This window comes from Pseudorca crassidens, chromosome 4 (assembly GCF_039906515.1).
Source record: "Pseudorca crassidens isolate mPseCra1 chromosome 4, mPseCra1.hap1, whole genome shotgun sequence".
NCBI classification, from domain to species: domain Eukaryota; kingdom Metazoa; phylum Chordata; class Mammalia; order Artiodactyla; family Delphinidae; genus Pseudorca; species Pseudorca crassidens.
In genome coordinates, this window is record NC_090299.1 from 23,036,069 (window position 1) to 23,058,498 (window position 22,430).

The window sequence follows — 22,430 nt, forward strand, 5'->3', positions numbered from 1 at the left end:
TGGTCATTATTTATAATTTACTCAACACTCTTTTATTTTACTCTGATTTTATATACTCAGATAAACATAGTGGTCAATAGTAATTAATTCCTACATCGATAATTAGAATGTATGTGGGTATGTTGCATGCTTACCTCAATCTGATGTCCTTTAATTCTCTTTTCTGATTGCAAAATAAATTAATAAATATTTATATTTCTCTTGGATCAATTTGGGGCCTATAATAAAATATTTTGATAACTATTAGAATGAAAAAAATATCTCTTGTTGAATATTTGTAATAACCCCTCTGAATGCTTTGTCATAGCTATGTATATGATGAATTTGAAATATTTATTGGTGGTATCATGTGCCAGACACTGTTCTGTGAACTTTATGGCTCTTCTAATCTCTCCCAAGTCAGCAGTGTGGTTTTACTGCCATCTTTATGTTTATTTCCACTTGTTACTTTCCGATAAAAATGTTTCCTCCTGTCCTTCCCAAGTGCCCCATTCCCACTGCCACTGGGATATATCACTTAATTAAGAAATGTAAATTATGATAATATTAAAAAAGGGTTTGTTTTTCATTCACACTTAGGGCAATATATTGGGAGATATAGGAAGAGAAATGTGACTTTCTATGCTATTTTAAAGGAGGTTTTAAAAGAACAGATATTGATTTACAAAATAATGAAGAGCTTAGGAGGACAAGAGGCTTAGCTTTCTTAAAATTGATCTAGAACATTTTGGAATATCATAGCAGAAAAAGCATGATAGACATCACTAAGCCCAATATTCATATTAATCTAAATCAGTTGAAAATATAAATAGACAGATGACATAGGTCTTTCAGTTTTTGTTTTTTTTCTTTTTAGGACTTAAGACTTGCTTTAAAGAACAGACCATTATATGTTGAGATTATAATATTATGGCACTGGGTGTAATAAATCAAATTACTGGAAGATACTGAAACGTTTCTAGGTAAGTACCTTAGGTATTCAAGTATGTAAAATTAAAGATGTGAAAGAATATTTGGATTCAATGTTAACTTCAATAATCAATAAAATAATTATGACTAATAACAAAGGGTATTATTCTATAGAAATAAATGGCTGGAATTATTGGTAATAAATCTAGGAAGTAACTGCGTACCACGGAGAACAGCACCAGAGTTCTTTCAGCTGCTTGCATGGGTTGTGTGTTTTAAGGGACACGATCTTTATGATTTCTTTCCTTCTACTAATTTTGGGTTTTATTTGTGCTTTTTTCTCTGGTTGCTTTAGGTACTACATCAATATACTGGGCTCCAGTATACTGGAGTCCCACATTCCTTAGAACAGCTCCAGTGGTGTAGCAATATTTAACCCCAAATCCATGTCCTTCACTCTTTTTTTCCCCCATGAGTGTCTTAGGATCAAAATGATGCCTCAGCTATACTGTATTTGGGCAAACCAGTGCCTCTTTTCCATGACTACTTTATGGGTTTCCAGCTGCCTGTGTTTAAATGAGTGTACTGTGATGTGATAAACCTATTTCGAATGCTAGCTATGTGATTGCTTCCACATCTGTAAAAGGTAATAATACTTATCTCAAAAAATTGCTTAGAGGTGTAAATGTAAACTGCCTAACCAAATATCTGGCGCATATTAAGTACTCAATAAATGTTAATTATTACTCTTATAGTTAGCTCCCAAATTGCTTTTTTAAGGAGTTTATAGCTATTTGGGATGCTTATTATTGTGTGAATACTGCCTCAAATTTTGCTTCACAAACAGTTTTACTGACAGGTAGTAATATTCAACTCCATTTCACAGTAAAAAAAAATAAATTTCCTTTTTGTGTTAAGTGGAAAAGAATAGGAGATAAGGAATGCAACAGAAGGAAACTGCTAATGACACAACCACTGGCTGCACTGGGAGCAGAGCTAAAGGGGAGGTTTTAGGAGCAAATGTGTCCCCCTTTTGTTTCCACCTTTTTCCATGAATCCTGCTAAAACAGGCTTGCCCTGAATGGCAAAAGGGGAGAAGGGCAGGGGTTAGTGGTGGCTCCTGGCCGTGGTGTGCTCTGCGGCTATCCGAGGGCAGGAGCAGTTGCCAAGAGAAACACCAAGCCCTGTAGATGTAGGAGGAATGTTTCTATCAGCCACTTACTTATGGTTCCAATACATTTATTTATGTATTGATATTTAAAATATTTGTTAAGTACCTGTGGCTGGTATAGATCATGAAAAAATAAGACAGATTACCCGTCCTTAAGAGGTTCATAATCTAATGCTATAGACAGCCAACTAAATAGAAGTCCAGGGTGTGATGAGAGTGCATAGTGAGGCCATGAGGAAGGCACGGGGCAGAGGGTGGGGGGTGGGTGGGCAGGATAGGCTCGTGTCCGAAGGACTTAAGTTTGTGATACTCTCCACTTAGAAATGCCAGAAAGGTCATAAGATCTATGATGGTTGTTTCTGATAAACTAAAAAGGACTTGTGGAATACTTCCCTCTATAATCCCTCCAATCCAATAGAATCACAGCTTTTGTAGGATGAAGCAAGACAAGTCAAAGTTTAAATGTTAAAGAGCATATTTAATGCCTGAGGGAAAATGTAGGAAATCTGTCAGGAACTGGTTGAGAGGAGCCATGAAGCACGATTTCAGTGTAAGGGAAACATTTGAAATTACCCTCTTGGGTCATGGTACTAAAAGAAAAATAAACTCTAGTTTTCAAAAATTCAGAGGACTTTTCCTTTATAGTTTTTAATTTTTTAAAAAAAATTTGGACTTTTCCTTTTTAAATAGTAAGTTTCAAGATATTTTTTCCATTTTTCTCAATGCCTAAGTTCTAAGTAGTACACTCTATGTTTATAAAAATACACCAAAGTCATAGGTTTTACTTAACTTGGGGATGGAGGTCTTATTTTTTTCTTTTTTTTTCCTTAACAGGCAAATCTTTTCCCCAATGTTTGATGTTGAGCATTTACATTTTCTTTTCCATGAGGAGAATTAAATTTGGTAAGTCCCATTATCTAGCCATGCTTTTAAAATGAGATGCCTTTTGCCAAAGTGAAGTCATTGAATTTTTTTCTAAAGAGAACTGCAGAGCAAATGTTGCCATTCCTTAGGGTGGCTGCTCTCAGTCCTATGCTCTTGCTAGAGTCATACCTGGTGGTCTCTAGAGATTCTCATGGGTGAAAGGATGGTAAAACCTGCTTTTTCAATTGAATAATTCTCTGCCAACCTATATTGAAAACTATTAAACCCTGCTTAGATATCAAATTATACATCTTTCAAGTGTTTCTTTTCCATTTGAAACCTTAGGGAAGGAAAAGTGGGTAGCTAAAGACTTATGATTTCTTTGCTTGAAATTGTAGATCTAATCATATGTAAATAGAAGGAAACTTTCAGAGTGAATAAAACTATTGTATATGATTTTTAAATTCCTAGGTTTTAATTTTTTTAGCATGAGAAATGTCAAAAATACTTAATGAAGCAAGAATAGGATGGAAATAGAAATGCTAAAATAATGAAGATTTTACCACTTTTGCTTTACTCAGTTGTTGTTTGCTTATTTCTTTGTTAAAGTATTTTAAAGATCATGGCTTTTGTTCACTTAACAACCTATCTGGGTAACCACTACGTATCAGTTTATATAGATGTTATTCATCGTTTTTCTGGCTGCACAGTACTCTTTCATAGGGATGTACCATAATTTATTGTCTTCTATGGTTGGGCATTTTGCTTGTTTCTAATGTTTTGCTATTGGTGATGAAATTCATGCACTTGGAGTACTGTATTTTAAGAGGTGCATATGTCTTCTAGATAAATTCCTAGAAGGATTCCTAGAAAGATTCTATAAGTTATATTGCTTGTTCAAATGCAAATGTCATTTTGGGTATTGCCAAATTCCCCTCCAATGTATTTTCTGTTTGCCTTGCCAACATAGTGAGTTGTCAATTATTTAAATTTCTACCACTGTCAGGCAAGGAATGGCATCACAATATCATTTTCATTCACATTTCTTTTATGAATAAAGCATTGGATATTCCATATGTTTAAGGAGATATTATCTCCTACATTGTCATTTTTATTTTATTTCATTTATTATTTTTTCTTTCTTTTCTTTTTTTTTTAACTTATTTTGTATTGGAGCACAGTTGATTAACAATGTTGTGTTAGTTTCAAGTGTACAGCAAAGTGATTCAGTTATACATATACATGTATCTATTCCTTTTCAAATTCTTTCATTTGTATTTTAAATTACTTATGATGTTTCTTGCAATGACTTAAAAAAGTCATAATATTACTCTCATGTCAGTGTTTCTGGATTTGGCATCATAATGTATTTACCTTTGTTTTGTTCTAATGCTTGTACATATATTTCTTTTTCATTTAATCTTTGAGTCGCTTGGTATTTATTTTGGTTATCATGAGTTATGAATCCATGTTTTTGGCAAATGTTACATGTAGTTTTTGGAAGACGCCTTTTGTATCAGGTTTAGAAATTTCCCTTTTATTTATAGTTCACTGAGAGTTATCATGAATGGGTGTGGATTTTATAAACTACTTTTTCTGTATCATTTGATATGATCATGTAGTTTACCTTTATATGTTGTTAATATAGTGGATTATATAACCTAATTTTTGGATATATCACTACCCTTGCATTCCCAGTCAAAAACATACTTTATTGCTAGATTTTATTTGATTTGATAATATTTTTAAGGGGTTTTTATCTAGTCTCTAGTTTTGTTTTTTTCCTTCTTTTTGTACTGTCTTTTAACTTTTTCTTTTTTTTTTAGTACCAAGGAAATACTCATTCCATAAAATGAATTGAAATGTGTTCCCTTTTATTTTCAGGAAGAAATGGTTTAGAATTGGCCAAGGTTATTCTTTATTGTTTGATGAAATTCTCTATTGAAACTCTCGTAGCCTGGAGATTTGTTTTTTGAGAAGGTTTTTAATTGTGAGTTTAATTTCTTTAACAATTATAATTCTGTTCAGGTTATGTATTTCATCTTGGTGAGATTTGGCAGTTTATGATTTTTAAGGAATTGGTGCAATCCATTTAAGTTGTCAGATTTATGTGTGTAGAACTTCTTCAACCTGATAACAGAGATTTAAAAAAACACCCACAGGCAACATTATATTTAGTAGTTTCCTAACTTTGTTAATTAGTCAATGATAACTGCCCTCACAGCTTCAGTTGTACTAATGAGTCTAGGTATTGTAATAAGACAAGAAAAAATATATACTTGAAACAATAAGGGAGTTTAACACATCTCAGGGTATAACATTAGTATATTAAAAATAATCTATTTTTAAATACTAAAATAAGTGGAAATTGAAAAAAACATTTACAATCACATCAAAAACATGAACTACTTTAACAACAGATATACCAGACTTGTATATCCAAAACTATAAAACATTTCTAAGATAAACTTAAAAAGAACTAAATAGATGAAGAGATATCCCATGTTTATAGATCAGAAGAAGCAATATTATTAAGATTTTTTGTTGCAAATTTATCTGTTGAGTTACAGAAATTCCAATTAAAATCCAAGCAGACGTTTTTGTTGGTATTATCAATCTGATTTTAGAATTTATATGGAAATTATAATGGACCTAAATGTAAAACCTATAATTCTAAAATTTCTTGAAGAAAACAGAAGAAATTCCTTGGCTTAGACAAGGTTTCCTTAGGACACAAAAAGAATGAATCATAAAAGAAAAAAATGATACATTTTGCTGCATCAAAATTAAAAACTGTTCAAAAATATTTAACAAAATGAAAAGATCACGTAGAGGCTGGGAGAAAATATTTATAAACATGTTTCCAATAAGACTTGTATTTGGCATATAGCAATAACTCTCAAAACTCAATAATTAGAAAGCAGTTAATCCATTAAAAAAGTCACCAAAAGACTTGTACAGACACTGAACCAAAGATGGAAAATGGCAGGCAAATAAGCACATAAAAAAGATGCTCACCATTATTAATCATTAGGGAAGTGCACATTAAACTACAGTGAGTTACCATTAAACACCCATTAGAATAACTCAAACAAACAAAACAAAAATTCAAACAACAACTTAGAATACCCAGAGCTGAAAAGTTGCAGGTTCATTGGGTCTATCATGTTGCTGGTGGATATGCAATACTGTACCATCATGTACATAAATCATACAACCCAGAGATCCAACTCCTAGATATTTACCTGAGAGAGAAATGAAAACATATGTCCACACTAAGACTAATTTTTGTAGCAGCTTTATTCATAATCAACAAAATTTGATGTATTTATCTATTGATGTATAACAAATTGCCTTAAACAGTGTTTTAGAACAAAAATGGTTAGTATCTCATTTTTTTGTAGGTCAGGAATTCAGAGTGGCTTACCCAAGGGGTTCTAGCTTGCATCTCTCATTTGGTTTCAGTCAGGGTAATGGCTTGGATGTGTTGACCTGAATTATTGACTGGGGTTGGTGGATATAGCTTCATTATGGTTCTCTTACTTAGCTGTCCAGCTGGTGTTGGATGTTAGTAAAAGGCCTTTGTTCCTTACATTGAGACCTTTTCTATAGGGATGTTTAAGTACCCTTATGGCATGTCAATTGGGAAAGATGGACCAGGATGTGATTTAAAAAAAAAAAAGGAAACAAATTATCTTCCCCACATCTTAACTAATTTATTACCATGTTATTATTTTATTTAGAAACATACATCAGGAACCTACTATATACTACAAACTATGCTAGATGGTAGAAATAGCAAAATAGATGAGACACAGCTCCTGCCTTTAAGTACTTTCTAGTGTGGTGGAAAAAGATGGCATATAAACAAAAAGGCAGGAGGCAGAGTTCTTAAAATAAACCTTTATAAATTTATTAAATATATGTTTTTATAAAATTTTTTATCACTGATGTAAGCATATAACATGGTTCCTTTTATAAAATAAACACCAAAATACTATTAACTTAACATACAAAGTTTTAGATTTTCCACAGATATTTAAAAATCATTTCAAATACATTTATACTTTTAGTGTAGAAATTTAGAATCTGATAGGGAGTAAATATCCATATTTTTAGAATTGGAAGTTCCCATTCTAATAAGATTGCTTATCCATCTCCATAAAAAGCAGGAATGTCTTCAGTGACAATCTCTAAACATAATGGGAAAATAAACTGTGAAATTTTATGGTAGATCCTTTATATTTCCCTGTATTTTTGAAAAATCCCTGTTAAACTATAATATACATGTAGAAAAATGCACTTATTATAAATGCAATTCAAGGAATTTTGTCAATGTCCTCACGTCACTAGCAATAGATCAAGAAACAGAGTATTATAAATACTCAATAGCACCCTTGTGCCCTCTTCAGATTACTTCCCTTCCCCAACGGTAATCTTATCCTGAATTCTATTGGTATAGAGTAGTTTTGCTTGTTTTTTGATATTTACATAAGTTAAGTCATACTGTGTGTACACTTGTTCTCGCCATTGTCATTTAATGTCAAGTTTGTGAGATTCATCCCTGGGCTATATAGCATTTTAGATCATTGCTTCTCATTTCTGTGTATTCCTTGTGAAAAACCACAGTTTATCAGTTCTGCTCTTGTGGACATTTTAAGTAGTTTCAAGTTTGGAGATATAGAAAAGAGTACTGCTATAAACATTTTATTGCATGGTTTTTGGTGCACATTTCTGCTAGGTATATACAGAGGAATGGAATTGGTGGGTCTTAGGACAGACATATGTGCAGATTTAGTAGGTACTGCTAAAAACTTTCCCAAAGTGGTTATATATATTAATTTTTTTTTTCCTCTTGCTTGCTTCTCACACCTTTCCACCAAAATGCCAATCACAATGTAATAAAGCAAATACGAGCACTGCGCAAAGTAAACTATAAGAATAAAATTTCTTGGGCTTCCCTGGTGGCGCAGTGGTTGAGAGTCTGCCTGCTGATGCAGGGGACACGGGTTCGTGCCCTGGTCCGGGAAGATCCCACATGCCGCGGAGCGGCCAGGCCCACGAGCCATGGCCGCTGAGCCTGCGCGTCCGGAGCCTGTGCTCCGCAACGGGAGAGGTCACAACAGTGAGAGGCCCGCGTACCGCAAAAAAACAAACAAACAAACAGAATAAAATTTCTTTGAAATTCTAAAAATTTATGAGCCTTATTTTTATTTGCTCGTTTGTCTGAGTATATTTTTAAAAAGGTAAAATTACTAATCATTTATGTTATTTAGTATTCCTCCAAAATGTGAGTAAAATTGAACCTCCAAGAAGGGTCATTGTACATCATCTGGTAAACCATCTCCTACCCATAAGGATAGCCCAATTGAGAAGCTTGGGTGTAGACTAATATAAGGATATAACAAGTGCAGAATGGGGCTAATGCTTCATGAGGGTCTACTGTGTGATAGTCATTGCCTAGGTGTAGCATGTATATAATCTCATTTACCCCTCATCAGACAAATCCCTATGAGGGGGATATGTTATCCTCATTTTTATAAATTAAAAACAAACAAAGAATTAGAGCGTTTGTAGGTAGATGTGTCTGGTCTGCTTAGTTTAATTTGTGTGGTTTACCAGTTTTTAGAAATGGAACTTTTTGCTATGTTTTGCTGGTATGTATGGGAAGGGTGGGAAGAGTGACAGGGGACAGAAGATGTGCTTGAAAGTGCCCTAAAATAAATTTAAAAGACCAGGGTTTAAGGTTGGCTGTGTTATATAAGGCAAGAGTTTTAATCCTTCTGAATTTCAGTTATCCTTACATGAAAAAATGAGATAATGTTATTTTCTCTCACTACTTGACTGAGTTTTTGTGAGAATGGTACATATGAAAAGATCAAAATGAAATCAAAACATTAAACAAATTACTTAGCCTACTCATCATTTATATCTGTAAAGTTTTGTCTAATATTTTTTCCTAGGTCTATATATGCTCGTAACATAGTGTTCATTTTGGGTAGGTCAGGCTTAGTGAAGCACAATTTACACAAAATAAAATTCTGCCATTTTAGGAAATCTTGAATTCTTGACAGAACTATTGAAATATATGACTTGGGGAAATTGTCTTCTTTTTTTCCCCCAAGGTTGATCTCCTTTATTTATTTATTTTAAAAATTAAAGTATAATTGATTAAAAATACTAGTTAGTTTCAGATGTACAACATAGTGATTCAGTATTTTTGCAGACTATATTTCATTATAGGTTATTACAAGGTATAATTTTCTGTGCTGTACAGTAAATCTTTGTTGCTTACCTATTATGTGTATTGTGTGTGTGTGTGTGCATATATATATATATACACACACACACATACACACACACACACATATACATACTAGTTTGTATCTGTTAATCCCATACCCCTAATTTGTCCCTTCCCCCTTTCCTCTCCCCTTTGGTCACCACAAGTTTGTTTTCTATATCTGTGAGCCTGTTTCAGTTTTGCACATACATTCATTTGTATTAGTTTTTAGATTCCATATATAAGTGGTAACATGTAGTATTTGTCTTTCTTTCTTTGGCTATTTCACTAAGCATAATGTTCTCTAGGTTCATACGCATTGCTGCAAACGGCAGTATTTCATTCTTTTTTATGGCTGAGTAATGTTCCATTGTATATATATACCACATGTTATTAATTCAATCATCTGTTGATGGGCACTTGGGTTGCTTCCATGTCTTGACTATTGAATAGTACAGGTATGAATGTGGGGGAGCATGTTTTCAAAACATTAGTTTTTTTTTTTTTTTTTTTTCTGGATATGTGCCCAGGAGTAGAATTGCTGGGTGATATGGTAGTTCTATTTTTAGTTTTCTGAGGAACCTCCATACTATTTTCCATAGTGGCTGCAACAATTTACATTCACACCAGCAGTGTATGAGGGTTCTATTTTCTCCACATCCTCTCCAATGTTTGTTATTTATAGACTTTTTGATGCCATTCTGACAGGTGTGATGTGATACTACATTGTGGTTTCAATTTGCACTTCTCTAATAGTTAGTGATGTTGAACATCTTTTTGTGTGCCTATTAGCCATATGCATGTCTTCTTTAATAACATCTATTCAAGTATTCTATTTATTTTTCTGATTGGATAGTTATTTTGATATTGAGTTGTATGAGCTCTTTGTATATTTTGGATATTAATCCCTTGTTGGACATAACATTTGCAGATACTTTTCCCAATCTGTAGGTTGTCTTTTAATTTTATTGATGGTTTCCTTTGCTGTGCAAAAGATTTTAAATTTAATTAGTTCACATTTGGTTATTTTAACTTTTATTTCTTATGCCTTACGGGTTTGATCCAAGAAAATATTGCTATGATTTATGTCAAAGAGTGTTCTGCCTTTGTTCTCTTCTTGGAATTTTATGGTGTCATGTCTTACATTTAAGCCATTAAAACATTTTGAGTTTATTTTTGTATTTGATGTGAGGGAATCTTCTAATCTTATTGTTTTACATGTGGCTGTCCAGTTTTCCCAGCACCCCTTGTTAGAGAGACTGTCTTTCCTCTATTGTATATCTTGCCTCCTTTGTTGTTGCCAGTACTGTGTTGTTTTGATTACTGTAGCTATGTAGTATAGTCTGAAGTCTGAGAGGGTTATACCTCCAGCTTTGTTCTCTTTTTCTCAAGATTGCTTTGACACTCTGGGGTCTTTTGTGGTTCCATATAAATTTTAGGATTACTTTTTCTGGATCTGTGAAAAATGTCATGGATATTTTGATAGGGATTGTACTAAATCTGTAGATTGCTTTGGGTAGTAAGGCCATTTTAACAATATAAATTCTTCCAGTCCAAGAGCATAGGATAGTTTTCCATTTCTTTGAATCATGTTCAATTTCCTTCATCAGTGCTTTATAGTTTTCAGACTATATGTCTTTCACCACCTTGGTTAAGTTTATTCACATGTATTTTATTTTTTGTTGCTATTTTAAACAGAATTTTAAAAATTTCTCTTCCTGGGATTTCATTATTAGTGAATAGAAATGCATCCGATTTCTGTATATTAGTCTTGTATACTGCAGCCTTGCTGAATTCATTTATAGCTCTAATAGTTTTGGGGTGGAGACTTTAGGGTTCTCTATATAGAGTATCATGTCATCTGCAAATAATGACAGTTTTACCTCTTCCCTTTCAACTTGGATACCTTTTATTTCTTTTTCTTGTCTGATTGCTGTGCCTAGGACTTCCAATACCTTTTGAAATAGAAGCAGTGAGAGTGGGCATCCCTGTCTTTTTTCTGAATTTTGTGGGAAGGCTTTCCACCATTGTGTATGATGTTGGCTGTGGGTTTGTAGTAAATTGCCTTAATTATGTTGAGATATGTTCCCTCTATATTCACTTTGATGAGAGTTTTTCATCATGAATGGATGTTGAATTCTGCCAAGTGCTTTTTCTGCATCTATTGGGATGATCATGTTTTTTTGTCTTTCCTTTTGTTAATGTGGTCTATCACATTTACTGATGTGCATATGTTGAACCATCTTTGTGACCCTGGAATAAATCCAACTTGATCATGGTGCATGATCGTCTTTATGTATTGTTGGAAGCAGTTTGCTAATATTTTGTTGAGGATTTTTGCATCTATAATCATCAGATACATTGGCCTGTAATTTTCTTTTTTTGTAGTGTCTTTGGTTTTGGTATCAGGGTAATGGTGGGCTCATAGAATGAATTTGGGAGTGTTCCCTCCTCTTCAGTTTTTTCAAATAGTTTGAGAAGGATAGGTATAAGTTCTTCTTTATATGTTTGGTAGAATTTCCCTGTGACTCTGTCTGGTCCTGGATTTTGTTTGCCTGGAATATTTTAATTACAGATTCAGTTTCACTTCTAGTGATCAGTCTGTTCAAATTCTGTTTCATCTTGATTCAGTCTTGGCAGGCTATGTTTACAGAAATTTGTCTATTTCTTCTAGGCTTTCCAATTTGTTGGCATATAACTTCTGCATAGTATTCTCTTATGATTTTTGTATCTCTTTGGTATTGGTTGTTATTTCTCCTCTTTCATTTCTTATTTTGTTTATTTGGGTCGTTTTTCTTTTCTTCTTGATGAGCCTGGCTAAAGGTTTAGCTATTTTGTCTGTCTTTTCAAAAAACCAACTCTTGGTTTCATTGATCTTTTTTATTGTTTTTTGATCTCTATTTATTTCCTCTCTGTTCTGTATTATTTTTTTCCTTCTGCTGATTTTGGGCTTTAATTATCCCTTTTCTATTTCTTTTAGGTGGTAGGTTAGGTTGTTTATTTGAGATCATTCTTGTTTCCTTATGAAGGCCTTTATCACTATGAACTTCCCTTTTAGAACTGTTTTTTCTGCATCCCCTAGACTTTAGAAAGTTGTGTTTTCCTTTTTTGTTTGTCTTGAAGTATTTTCTGATTTCCTCTTTGATTTCACAATTTACCCACTGGTTTTTTAGTATTTAGTATGCTGTTTAGTCTCAACGTGTTTATTCTTTTCCTGTTTTTCTTTCTATAGTTGATTTCTAGTTTCATACAATTGTGGTCAGAAAAGATTCTTGATATAATTTCTGTTCTCCTAAATCTTCTGAGGACTTTTTGTGACCTAGTATGTCATCTATCCTGGAGAAGGTTCCATGCATACTTGAAAAGAATGTGTATTTTGCTTTTTTTAGATGTAATGTCCTATAGACATCAATTATGTCCAACTGGTGTTTTGTGTCATTTAGGACCTCTGCCGCCCTATTGATTTTCTCTCTGGATGATTTTTCATTGATATCAGTGAGGTGTTAAAGTCCCATACTATTCTTATTATTGTATTATTGTCAATTTTTCCCTTTATATTTGTTAGTATTTGCTTTATATACCTAGTTGCTCCTGTATTGGGTGCATATATATTAACCAGTGTAATATCCTCTTCTTGTATTGATTCCTTTATCCTTGTATAATGCCCTTCTTTGTCTTTTATTATACTCTTTATTTTAAAGTCTATTTTGTCTGATATGAGTATTTTTACCCCCTGCTTTCTTGTTGGTTCCATTTGCATGAAATAAATTTTTCCATCCCCTCACTTTCAGTCTGTGTGTGTCTTTCATCCTGAATTGGGTCTCTTGTAGGCAGCATATTGAAGGGTCTTGTTTTTAATCCAATCAGCCACCCTATGTTTTTTTTTTTTTTTTCGGTACGCGGGCCTCTCACTGTTGTGGCCTCTCCTGTTGCGGAGCACAGGCTCCGGACGCGCAGGCTCAGCGGCCATGGCTCACGGGCCCAGCTGCTCCGCGGCATGTGGGATCCTCCCAGACCGGGACACGAACCCGTGTTCCCTGCATCGGCAGGCGGACTCTCAACCACTGCGCCACCAGGGAAGCCCCCCATCCTATGTTTTTTGATCAGAGCTCTTAGTCCATTGATATTTAAGAGTTATTGATAGGTATGTACTTGTTGGCATTTTATACTTGTTTTTCAGTTGTTTTTGTAGTTCTTTTTTGTTCATTTCTTCTTTTCTTCCTATTGTGGTTTGATGATTTTCCTTTGTAGTATTTTTGAGTTCTCTTCTTTTTGGTTTTTGTGTATATATTGTAGGTTTTTGATTTGTGGTTACCACGGGGTTCATATATGTTGACCCATATTTATATCTACTTGCTCTAACTGGTAATTATTTAAGTGCAAACACATTCTAAAAGATCTACATTTTTTACTCCCCTCATGTTTTACATCTTCATACATATCCCTTTGCTGTTTATTGTAGTTATAGTTACTTTTACAATTTTTGGTTTGTTCTTCAATTACATATTGGCTTGTTTAAGTGATCCTCTGTCCTTACTCTATATTTGACTTTCCTGTTGGGATTTTCCCTTTCTTATAGATTCTTACTACTTTTGGGAGTCTGCTCCTAAGTTGCTGGAGTGGGTGTCCTGAAGGTTAGACTCAGGCAGCTCTGTTCCCTTTAAGTATGTTTTTTTCCTTCTCCCTGCACTGGGGTCTGTGCCTCAAAGGAGTGGAGTGCTGTCGTAAGTGGGGGCTTGTGTGCTTACAGAGGTCTGATATGCTGCATGTGTAGGCAACTGCAGATCTGCTCAGATACAGCCCAAGGTCACATCTTTTCTCCTGTTGTGCTTGTCCTAGTTCTAGTTCAAGGTTATGGCATGTATTGGGCGGGGCTGGAGCATTGGCTCACTTGGGGCTGTGGTTCGTAGCATGTTGTTTGCAAGGGTTCAAGGGGCTGGACTGCCATCAGAAGTCTGGGTTGGTTCTGTGGTGCTGTTTGAGTAAGTACAACAGTGACCACCTCTGCCCCACCGGGACCACTCCCCAGGCCCCTGTGCCACATCTGCATCCCTAGATTGAGTCTTTTCCCAGGACCTGTCTGCCCCAGATCCAGTGCCAAGCTGTGGCATGGAGTGAGTGGGGCTTGCTTGTTCACTCAGCTCAGATTGGGGAGCATGGTAAAGTGACACCTACTAGGGCAGACCTCTCTCCACCCTGCCTGGTGGCAAGCCAGCACTTGCACACTCTTCACAAGTGGAGTCTAGGTTTCTCCAGCCATTATATCTGTCCTAGTGGTTCTACAAGCAACCAAATGAGTTTGTCTCCTCTGTGTAGGATGCCAGGACTGGGATGCCCAGTCTGTGATTCAACCTAGGGCAAGTGTCTGCCTGTGCGGTCTCCCTTTTCCTCTTAGTCCCCTCCCAGAGACACAGGTCCTGACCCCATGTTTTTCTTCTCATCCTACCCAATTATATGGGAAACTTTCTTGTAGCCTTGGTAGTATAGGAGTTCTTCTGCCAGTTTCCAGTTAGTTTTCAGTGAGACTTGTTCCACATGTAGATGTATTTTTGGTGTGTTTGTAGGGGGAGGTGAACTCCACATCCTCTTACTCCACCATCTTGATTCCCCTTCCTGTATTCCCCTTGGGTCTCAGTTTCCAAATCTTTAAAGTGAAGGGGAAGGTGGCTAGAAAATTACAAAGTTCTGCATTTTCTTTTGGTACAATTTGGATTTCTGATAATGATGTTTATGAAAAGGCAGTTGAAGTGGGAGTGACTTGGGAATGCTACCTACCATAATTTTAAAGACAGGTGCCTTTACATGTCAGTTTATATTAAAGAAATACTTAAGAAATACAGGAGGAATTAGAATTAACTCTGAGTTTCTTTGTATAAGACAAATCATTGGTTTACTTATAAAGATAAATACCTTAGACATGGAAGCAACCTAAATGTCCGTCGACAGAGGAATGGATAAAGAAGATGTAGTACATATATACAATGGAATATTACTCAGCCATTAAAAAGAATGAAATAATACCACTTGCAGCAACATGGGCAGACCTAGAGATTGTCATACTGAGGTAAGTAAGTCAGACAGAGAAAGAGAAATATTGTGTGATATCACTTATATGTGGAATCTAAAAAGAAATGATACAAATGAACTTATTTACAAAACAGAAACAGAATCAAAGATTTAGAGAATGAATTTATGGTTACCATGGGGGAAGGGCTAGTTATGGATTTGGGGATTGACATGTATGCACTGCCATATTTAAAATGGATAACCAAGAAGGACCTACTGTATAGCACAGGGATCTCTGCTCAATATTACGTAACAACCTAAATGGGAAAATAATAGATACATGTGTATGTATAACTGAATCACTTTGCTGTATACCTGGAACTATCACAACATTGTTAATCAACTATACTCCAATATTAAATAAAAAGTTTAAAAAAGATAAGTATCTTAAAATGATACTTATTTATTCATATAGATAAGTCTTTATTCTTTTCTTGATCCTAGAAAACTCCAGAGTATCATAAATTAAATTCTTGCTAAAAACCTTCAATGCAATTCTGGTTTTTGTATATAAGATAATGTTCAAACTCTTTAGTGAAGCATGGAAGTCTCTTGATCAGTTTTCCACCCAGGATTTCCAACCTTCTCACCTAAAACTCATTCAAATCCTCCTTCTATGGCATCTCGGAAATAACTGTGAGATACTACTTCAGGAGTCACGTTTTGTTGCTTCCTTTGTCTAGAAGCTCTTTCCTGCTCACCTCTTAAAAGCTCATTTTAGACAACCTCTTCTCTGGGAGGACATTCTTCTTTTTATTTCCTCCATGGAATATGAGCCCTGGGCTTGGCTCCATTTCCTTTGAATCACCAGTGCATTGTATAGTGCTTGGCACATAGTTGACATAATAATATATATTTTATGAACAAATGAATATCTTTATTAAATAACATTGGCATATTTTAGGCACTCTTTGAAGAATTTCACATTACTTTGAATGTGAATTTCCTAGAAGTGACATTGTTTCAACACTGATTATGTGCGATATTTATTTATATTTAAATGTCATATTGTTAAAGAATAATGTGTAGTATAAATACTAATCTCCAGTCATTTTTACATAAGTTGAACATACGTTTAGAAATACCAATGTTAAAAACAAAATGCAATTCTTTATCGTGAACCAAATAGGTAAAAATAAATGAAGACACTAGATTTGCTAGGATGATAGCTTGCAAGTTATTATCAGTTTCTCCTTCATCTATTTGGTTGTTTTACTTTGACAACAATAAACAAAAGCTAATGTGGATTTAACTAAATTAAAGACATTCAGTTTGATCATGAACATCTGGAAGTATAATATACAGGGTTAGTTATGTGCTTCTAGAAATAGAAAAAATGGAGTAATTACGAAAAAATATTTTAAGGGATAAAGGAATATTAAAAAAATAGAAACTTTTCAAACCTTTGGTACTGTTTTAATGAAGTTATTTCACTTAATTTACCCTTGTTCTTAAATAATATAACTTATTCATACACACTACTTATTGAAGAAAATCAAATGTTTAAGTACATTGCTATCAATTAACATCTGAGAGCATCTGAGAAAGATGTGTTCCCATTTTTAAAGAAAGATAATGTCTAAATATTGTGCTATAGTTTGATACTGCTTTTGACACAGAATCAAAACAGTAAGCACAGACTCTAAAGATTTCAGTACAGTTGACCCTTGTACAATGCATTTGAGCTGCAAGGATCTGCTTATACATGGATTTTTTTTCAATAAATACGTACTATGGTACTACATTATCTGTGGCTGGTTGGATCCATGGATGTAGAACTACCGTATGGGGGCTGACTGTAAAGTTATATGTTGCTTTTCTACTGCATGTGGGTGGATACCCCTAACTTCTGCATTGTTCAAGGGTCAACTGTGTTTATTAATGACAACATTAATTTTGAATGCCTATGGCAAATTTCTCCAAAGTACTGTTTTCAAAAAAATTGCATAGAAAATAATACATGTGTAACTCAGCAAAATTTTATCATGCTAAATATATTTGGAACTTATTATTATATTTCCTGTTATTTTCCATGGTGATTACAAACTGTTCTCCTCCAGAACTCTTCAAGAGACTTCTGTGAAGTACTGACACTGAAGAAAGAAAATATGCACTTTGATATGTTCACAATATGTTCAGAAACTTATCTTAAACTCTTAGCCAGGCAATATGTTTGAGAATTGAAGTTACTTTTAGTGTTTGTTAGTTCTGATAAGGATTGAGAATTGTATTCGGAAATTACCAAGTGTTTAAGACTTTTGAAAGAGGTGAGGCTAAATAGGGTTGAAGAACAGAAAATGAATGTAGGCATAGTTATGATTGAAAGGTTGCTCCTGGAAAAGAGAGAATAGACAAGAAAGATTATATATATACATACATATATGTGTATATATATATATATATATACACATATATGTATGTATATATTTCCAACTTTGCAAAATTAATAGCAGAGATTTTCACTTCTTAAAATTCAGTATTTTACATAAACATAGCCCTATATCCATTATGTATAAATCTGATAAGATAATTATAATGGAGAAGAATTATGAAGTACTGAGTGAAGTCAGAGTTAGATAAAATTGTTTAATCTTTAGCAAAGTAATATATATATGCATAGTAAAGATCAAATATTTCAGAAGGGCTTGCAAAATAAGAAATCTCTCTAGTCTCTCTTCCTTAGTCATGGTCTTATTCCCTGGAGGTACTTGCAAGCATTTTCAATAATTAGTTGTTTTAGTACTAGCTGATATAACTCTATTATGTTTAAACATGTTTGTTTATTTATCAATGATAGATCATGATAAGTATTGTTTTCATGATTTTTCCCAAACTCCTGCTTATTTATTTATTTTAACTTGTTTATTTCTCTGCTTGGTATATCTTTCCTTAAAACATCTATGTTTACTTCACTTTGCTCAGATCTCTGTTCAGATGTCACCTCCATTGAAAAACTGGTATGTGTGAAATAGCTATAATCCCCTCCCCCTGATTTACTTTTCCAAACTGTACTTACCATTGCCTGACATAAATTTGTTCCTATTTATTTACTGCCATGTACTTTACTGATATGTAATTTCCATAGTGGAGACTATCTTTTTTGCTTATTGGTATATCTCTAGTGCTTAAACCAGGTTCAGTCACATTGTAGGAATGCATTAAATATTTGTTAAATAAATCAGTGAATAAATGCTTAAAATAATGCCTGATATGCAGTGTTATTGATTAATATAGGCTAATAATAATAATTAATATCATAAAATTTAAAAAAATTATAAACCCAAGAAATGTTTATTTTGTTTATAACATTATTACTATAGGTATACTGGTATAGGTATACCAGTTTTATTTAAATAAAAGATGAGCTTCAGATAATCAAACCTACTATTCCTGGGCAAAAATGTTATTTTAATCTTTGACATCCAATAGATGTGATACGTTTATATGTGAGTTATATCTTAATCTTTGTAACCCTAATAGCCATGCCAACAGTGAAAACCTAGTGAATAAAAAGTCTTAATCATTAAAGCAGTACAGTATTACCTAGTCCTGAAAGATAAAGGGTACATAGAAATATGTTACAAAGAAAACCACTAATCCATTTTGAGTTTATTTTTGTGTATGGTGTTAGGAGTGTTCTAATTTCATTATTTATGGATTAAAGACCTAAATGTAAGGCCGGACACTATAAAACTATTAGAGGAAAACATAGGAAGAACACTCTTTGACATAAATCACAGCAAGATCTTTTCTGACCCACCTCCTAGAGTAATGAAAATAAAAACAAAAATAAACAAATGGGACCTAATGAAACTTAAAAACTTTTGCATAGCAAAGGAAACCATAAACAAGATGAAAAGACAACCCTCAGAATGGGAGAAAATATTTGCAAAGGAAGCAACTGACAATGGATTAATCTCCAAAATATACAAACAGCTCATGCAGCTCAATTAAAAAAAAACACAACCCAATCAAAAAATGGGTGGAAGACCTAAATAGACTTTTCTCCAAAGAAGACATACAGATGGCCAAGAGGCAAAAGAAAATATGCTCAACATCACTAATTATTAGGGAAATGCAAATAAAAACTACAATGAGGTGCCACCTCACACTGGTCAGATGGCCATCATCAAAAAATCTACAAACAATAAGTGCTGGACAGGGTGTGGAGAAAAGGGAACCCTCTTGCACTGTTGGTGGGAATGTAAATTGATACAGCCACTATGGAGAACAGTATGGAGGTTCCTTAAAAAACTAAAAATAGAACTACCATATGACCCAGCAGTCCCACTCCTGGGCATATACCTGGAGAAAACCACAATTCCAAAAGATACATGGACCCCAATGTTCATTGAATCACTATTTGGAATAGCTGGGACACGGAAGCAACCTAAATGTCCATCACCAGAGGAATGGATAAAGAAGATGTGGTACATATATACAATGGAATATTACTCAGCCATAAAAAGGAATGAAATTGTGGCATTTTCAGAGATGTGGATGGACGTAGAGACTGTTATACAGAGTGAAGTAAGTGAGAAAGAGAAAAACAAATATCGTATATTAATGCATATATGTGGAATTTAGAAAAATTGTACAGATGAACCTCTTTGCAAAGCAGAAATAGAGACACATGTAGAGAACAAACATATGGACACCAACGCTGGGGGGTGAAATGGATTGGGAGATTGGGATTGAGGTATGTACACTACTATGTATGAAGTAGATGGCTGGTGAGGGCCTACTATATAGTAGAGGGGACCAAAAATAAGAAGGTACAATCTGTTTGCAGGACATATGTTAAGTTAACCTTAAAAATGCATTCCAATATACACTGGGTGCAAATACTGTCTGATTCCACTTAAACAAGGTACCTAGATTAGTCAAATTCATAACCACAGTCTCCGCCCGCGAAGGGGCTTCTAGTTTGTGGAAACCTTCCCTCCTTCACGGCTCCCTCCCACTCGTGCAGGTCCCATCCCTATTCTTTTGTCTCTGTTTATTATTTTTTCTTTTGCCCTACCCAGGTATGTGGGTTGTTCTTGCCTTTTGGGAGGTCTGAGGTCTTCTGTCAGCCTTCAGTAGGTGTTCTGTAGGAGTTGTTCCACACGTAGATGTATTTCTTATGTATCTGTGGGGAGGAAGGTGATTTCCACGTCTTACTCTTCCGCCATCTTCCCCTAGATCTGTCACTATGTGACTTTTAACACAATAAAAAAACATTAAAAAAAGAAAACCATTAAATTTGTTATTGTATAATATACGTTTAACAAACTTTTATTCTGGAATAATTTCAGATCTACAGAAAGGTTGCAAGGATAGTACAGAGAGTTTCTGTACATGCTTCACCTAGCTTCTCCCAAATGATAATATTGTAAATAACCATTTGTCAAGACTAAGAAATTAACATGGGTACAATGCAAGTAACTAAACTGAAGATTTTATTTGGATTTTTCCACTAATACTCATTTACTGTTCCAACATCCAATCCAGGATATTTTGTTGCATTTAATCCTGACTTCTCTTTTGTCTCCTCTAATCTATGATAGTTTCTCTATTTTCCTTGGTTCTCATGACCTTGACAATTTTCAAGAGTACTGGCCACCATTTTTTAGAATTTTTGTTTGTTTGATATATTTTCATTGTTAATCTGGGTTTATGGATTTGGGGAGGAAATATATTTTATTTAATGCTAAACATATAAAAGAAGTTATTTAGATAGCAGTCCTAGTGTAAGCTTACTAGAAGACCAATTACATTTTTAAAAAGTCCCACTTCCTAACAGTCAGTAAATTCTTTTCATGTCAGTCAGCAGCACACCAGAATTGGGAATATATTTTTTATTTAAAATATGGATCTGTTTCATGTCTGAAATTTTGCTTGTGTCCAGGTGTAAGCAATAGGTAATGTCTTTTTTTTTTTTTTTTTTTGACTGCATCGGGTCTTAGTTATGGCATGCAGGATCTTTTGTTGTGGTGTTCAGGCTCCAGAGCATGTGGGCTCTGTTGTTGTGGCATGCAGGCTCTCTAGTTGTGGTGCACAGGCTTAGTTGCCCCATGGCATGTGGGATCTTAGTTCCCCAACCAGGGATCAAACCCATGTCCCCTGCATTGGGAGGTGGATTTTTTTTTTTAAACATCTTTATTGGAGTATAATTGCTTTACAATGGTGTGTTAGTTTCTGCTGTATAAAAAAGTGAATCAGCTATACATATACATATATCCCCATATCTCCTCCCTCTTGCGTCTCCCTTCCACTCTCCCTATCCCACCCCTCTAGGTGGTCACAAAGCACCGAGCTGATCTCCCTGTGCTATGTGGCTGCTTCCCACTAGCTATCAATTTACATTTGGTAGTGTATATATGTCCATGTCACTCTCACTTCGTCCCAGCTTCCCCTTCCCCCTCCCCGTGTCCTCAAGTCCATTCTCTACGTCTGTGTCTTTATTCCTGTCCTAGGTTCTTCGGAGCCACTTTTTTTTTTTTTTTTTTAAGATTCCATATATATGTGTTAGAATACAGTATTTATTTTTCTCTTTCCAACTTACTTCACTCTGTATGACAGTCTCTAGGTCCATCCACCTCACTACAAATAACTCAATTTTGTTTCTTTTTATGGCTAAGTAATATTCCATTATATATATGTGCCACAAATTCTTTATCCATTCATCTGTTGATGGACACTTGGGTTGCTTCCATGTCTTGGCTATTGTAAATAGTGCTGCAGTGAACATTGTGGTACATGACTCTTTTTGAATTATGGTTTTCTCAGGGTATATGCCCAGTAGTGGGATTGCTGGGTCGTATGGTAGTTCTATTTTTAGGTTTTTGAGGAACCTCCCTACTGTTCTCCATAGTGGCTGTACCAATTCACATTCCCACCAACAGTGCAGGAGGGTTCCCTTTTCTCCACACCCTCTCCAGCATTTATTGTTTGTAGATTTTTTGATGATGGCCATTCTGACCGGTGTGAGGTAGTGTGGAGGTGGATTCTTAACCACTGGACCACCAGGGAAGTCCCAGCAATGGGTAATGTCTTTTAATTGGCATTGATATTTGCCAATGGTCCTTTGAAAGAAAAAGTTGCTGCTGCTCTTTTTAACCTTCCTCTTCTCCTCCTTTATATTAGGCAATTGCT